We start from the raw sequence: 5,454 nt of genomic DNA on the forward strand, positions 1-5,454 counted from the left end.
CAAGTAACCATAGGTTCTCTCTCTAAGTCTGTGAGTCTGTTTCTGTTTTGTAAATTAGTTCATTAGTATCATTTGTTTTTTAGATTCTGCATATAAGTGATATCATATGATATTTGTCTTTCTCTGTCTGACTTACTTCACTTAGCGTGATAATCTCTAGGTCCATCCATGTTGCTGCTAATGGCATTATTTCATTTTTTTAATGGCTGAGTAATATTCCATTGTACATATGTACCACATCTTCTTTATCCATTCCTCTGTCGATGGAAATTTAGGTTGCTTCCATGTCTTGGCTATTGTAAACAGTGCTGCCAGAACATTGGGGTGTATGTATCCTTGTGAACCATGATTTTCCCTGGATATATGCCCAGGAGTGGGATTGTTGGATTATATGGCAGCTCTATTTTTAGTTTTTTAAGGAATCTCTGTATTGTTCTCCATAGTGGCTGTATCAATTTACATTCCCACCAACAGTGTAGGAGGGTTCCCTCTTCTCCACGCCCTCTCCGGCATTTATTGTTTGTAGATTTTCTGATGATGCTCATTCTAACTGGTGTGAGGTGACACCTCATTGTAGTTTTGATTTGCATTTCTCTTATAATTAGCGATTTTGAGCATCTTTTCATGTGCCTTTTGGCCATCTGTATGTCTTCTTTGGAGAAATGTCTATTTAGGCCTTCTGCCCATTTTTTGGATTGGGTTGTTTGTTTTTTTGATATTGAGTCACATGAGCTGTTTGTAAATTTAGGAGATAAATCCCTTGTCGGTTGCATCATTTGCAAATATTTTCTCCCATTCTGTGGGTTGTCTTTTGGTTTTGTTTATGATTTCCTTTGCTGTGTGAAAGCTTTTGAGTTTGATTAAGTCCCATTTGTTTATTTTTGTTTTAATTTCCATTACTCTAGGAGACAGATCGAAAAAGATATTAGTATGATTTATGTCAAAGAGTGTTCTGCCTATGTTTTCCTCTAAGAGTTTTATAGTGTCTGGTCTTACATTTAGGTCTTTAGTCAATTTTGAGTTTATTTTTGTGTATGGTGTTAAAGAAAGGGCAGTATTATTTAAATGGATAAGTAGCATACCATGTTTTAAGACTACCAGAGCACAACGCTCACTGTAACATGTAAATATTTGTTTTAAAAATGTTTATTACTTTATATGGTTCAACATGTTACTTTAACCAGCTTACAAAATTTTCATTATTTAGTGGGTATTTACTGTCCTTCCATCTAACATCAGTTATGTCCCTCCACCATTAAACATCAGTTGTAGAAGCTAGTTCCAAACAGAATAAAAAACACAAACAAAAGAAAACAAAAAGCAAAGAAAAAGAACTAGTTCCTTATAATGATCTAACTGGCAGAGGGACAACAGCAACTTAAGTAAACCACAACATTAATTATGGTGGCTCTTTACAATCTAGTGTGAATTTTTAGTTGTCATTTAACTTATTTGAAATCTCTTCCAATTATTTTATAATAATCCTTTTTAGCGAATGGTAGGAGTGTTTGTTAGACACTATGCCATCTTCCCATTGGGTTTAATGTTGCCTAAATGATTTTTAAATGTTCACCCATGTAACATATACTGCTTATACTATATACTATTGGCATATAACAAACCCCATTTATCCAGACTTCAAATAATTTGAAATTTGATGAACCACAAATTCATTTCTTCACCTCAGAGTTTTCTTTTTTAAATTTTTTTTAAAAAAATTATTTTTATTTTATTTATTTATTTTTGGTTGTGTTGGGTCTTCGCTGCTGCACGCAGGTTTTCTCTAGTTGTGGCGAGCGGGGGCTACTCTTCGTTGCAGTGTGAGGTCTTCTCATTGCAGTGGCTTCTCTTGTTGTGCAGCATGGGCTCTAGGCACATGGGCTTCAGTAGTTGCAGCACACAGGCTCAGTAGTTGTGGCTCACGGGCCTAGCTGCTCTGCGGCATGTGGGATCTTCCTGGACCAGGGCTCGAACCCGTGTCCCCTCCATTGGCAGGTGGATTCTTAACCACTGTGCCACCAGGGAAACCCACCTCAGAGTTTTCTTCTGGGTTTTGGATCTGCACATGCAACAATCTGTTAGAAATCTTCTCTGGGATATCCTTACAGGCATCTGAAACAAACTTACCTTCAGAGAGGCTCACCCTGTTAGTAGATAGCAACATCTTCTATCCAACTGTCCAAACCAGAAATGGAGTATGTTCGCATACTTCTCCCTCTCTAATCCTCCATATCTAGTCACTTACCAAGGCATGTTCTGTCTTTTTGAGTATTTTCTCTTTTTTCCCCCTGCTATTATCCTAGTTCAAGCCCCCAACATTTCTTACCTAGATTACTGCAATGACCTGTTTATAGGAGGTTGTGCTTCTAGTTTTTCCCTTTGCTCAGATGCATCCTCCAAATAGTTGCAAAATGGTCTTAAGAATATGAAAATCTCGTGTTACTATCTAGCTTAACATTCTTCAGGGATTCTCCACTGCCTATTGATAAATGAAACTCTTAGCAAGGCAAACACAGACCTCTATGATCCAGTACTTGCCTGTCTCTCCAGCATTATCTTTCATCCTATCATCCTCACGTTATGCTCCAGCCATGATCAATGATGTATGGTACTCACGAAGAAGCACGCTGCCTCTGTCTTCGTGCCTGTGTTCAATCTGCTACCTCTTCATCCCAATTCCCTAGAAAATATGTACTTCTCTTTTTAGATTGTACTCACGTGTTAGATCCTTGTTGAAATGCCCCCTCCCCAGATCCCAAAGAAGAACCAACCATTATAGCAGTTGTAAGCCTGGGTACCATTTATAGACTTATAGCATTGCACTTTAACAATTTTTTGCCTTGTTTGGTTTTCAGGCCCAAGTAAAAGTGGCTTTTTTTGATGTTCTACTTTTATCAAATAATAAGAAAAAACTAATATCATAAAATCTATAGGATAGATTCAGATTATAAATGGTTAAAGTCCTTTGACAAGTATGGATATTTCTACAAAGAAAATTTTACACACATTCAATCTGTCCCTCTCTCTCACATACTCACACATGTAGTCTGAAATCCTATCACTTGTAAAGCTGGGATTCATAATAAATATTCTAGGGTTCTGTTTCTGATTCATTAAAAAATCTCCACTGAAGTTTAACATATTTTTGTTGCTTTCAAATTCTCTGGATATCTATAGGCGTGTATGATATGCAATATATGGCAGCTTCCAGTTAACAAAATGTGAAAGTAATTTGGGTGAACATCTGCATTGCATAGTTTAAGAACAAATATAGCAAAATACTGCCTAGTAGTTAAAAATAATCTCAAAATTTTTGTTTTGCTTAAACAAAACTTTTGCTTAAAAAGTCTGTAAATAATTAAAATTGAATCCTCAAATGTGATTCAAAAGTAAAGAAAATAAGATGAGTGGTGTAAAATGTAGGGTCATAAAGTAAGCCCTTATCATGTTCTGACCCTTGATAGATAATTAAGTAGTGGTTTAGATTTCATAGATTAAGAGGATGTCAAGATAGTAGCTCAAAAAGATCTAGAGGATGGAAAAGCTGGAAAATAGAATTTATGGAAGGTATTAGTATTATTTAGAATAAAGATGGTCGATTTAATAATGTTTCTTTTTTTTTTTAATTTTTTATTTATGTATTTATTTGGCTGTGCCGGGTCTTAGTTGTGGCATGCGAACTCTTAGTTGCAGCATGTGGGATCTTAGTTCCCGGACCAGGGATCGAACCCAGAGCCCCCTGCACTGGGAGCGTGGAGCCCCAGCCACTGGACCACCAGGGAAGTCCCTAATAATGTTTCTTAAGCATATGAAGTTACTATTCTCAAGCTCATGAGTTTCTTTTCATTAAGCGTGAAAAGATGGAAATAAAGAAATAAAAGTACCTAAACACTTAATAAGTTAGTACTGGATAATCCCAGTCAAGCCGCTTAAAACTCATAACTATGTGCTGAGTAAGTGTATGGTCAGGCCACTCAAGACGGCTGTTCTCTTGTTCTCTGTGCCTCCCCTGCCCGACCAGTGCCTGTCTCACCTGTACCCTACTCACATGACTCACATGACTGACCTTCCTACATACTTGCCCCTGCCCCAGCTAGTGACTGTTCTTATCAAAGGGGTGGTGAGGGGCGTGCCCCTCTACTGGTTTGCTTAGTAACTAATGAGCCCACCTCATGCCAATGTCAATTCCCTTATAATCTCCCCCCCACTCATCTTCCCCCCACCCACTTCGCCCCCTCCCCCGACACTCCTGGGAGGAAAGATTGCCACCATGCCCTCCTGCCTGTCCTCAGACGTGTAGGCTCCCCCATCCATTAAACGACTGATGTCTCTGTTGCTGACTCTGGGCTCTTTCTTTGGTCTCAAAGCTGGGGCAAGCACAGGCCTTATAGGCCTGTGGGGTGTAGCCCAACAGTAAGTCATATCTCCAAATGAGAAAATAAGCTCAAGTGGTTACAAACCTTTCCAAGGACTTCTGGTTTCAGCTTTAACATATAGAACTTGGAAATTGTCACTTACATCCTTAAAATAAGAAAAAGCTGAACAAAGTAAAAATCAACTACATTTCTTGATTTGGAAACTAAATAACATGCTTCTAAATAACACATACGACAAAGGAGACATCTCAAGAGAAATTTTAAAAGTATTTAAACTAAATGAAAATAAAAAATATAATTTATCAAAATTTGTGGGATACAGCAAAAGCATTGCTTAAAGGAAAATTTACAGCTTTAAATGCATATATTAGAAAAGAAGACAGTTCTAAAACCAATCATCTAAGTGGACCTTAGGAAACTAGAGAAAAAAGACCAATTTAAAATTAAAGCAGGCAGAATAAAAGAAACAATAAAAATTGAGCTGAAACCTAGGAAACTGAAAACAAGAGATCAATAGAGAAAATCAACAAAACCAGAAGATGGTCTCATAAAATGTTAATGACGTTGATACACTTCTAGGCCAGGCTAGTACAGGAACAACAACAAAAAAGAAGACACAAATTACTAATACCAGTAATGAAAGAAGGGATATCCGTATAGATCGCATGCACATTAAATGGATAATAATGGAATATTATTAACAACTCTGTGCCCACAAATGTGATAATTTAGATGAAATGGGCAAATTCCTTGAAAGACACAAAGTACCAAAGCACACAAAAAGATGTGTGTTTCTATGATGATCTGAATAGGGCTTAATCTGTTCAAAAATCAAAGCAGTAATTTATAACCTTCAAAAAAGAAAGCACCAGGCGCAGATGGTTTCACAGATGAACTTTAACAAACATTTATGAACCTGACATTACCCCAATACAAAAACTAGATAAGGACATTACAAAGAACGAATCTACAGACCAATATTTGTTATAACATAGATGCAAAAATGCTCAACAAAATCTTAGCAAATTGAATACAACAATATATAACAAGAATTATACACCATGCCCAAGTGATATTT

This window comes from Neophocaena asiaeorientalis, unplaced genomic scaffold, assembly GCF_003031525.2.
Source record: "Neophocaena asiaeorientalis asiaeorientalis breed wild unplaced genomic scaffold, Neophocaena_asiaeorientalis_V1.1 scaffold67, whole genome shotgun sequence".
Lineage (NCBI taxonomy): Eukaryota > Metazoa > Chordata > Mammalia > Artiodactyla > Phocoenidae > Neophocaena > Neophocaena asiaeorientalis.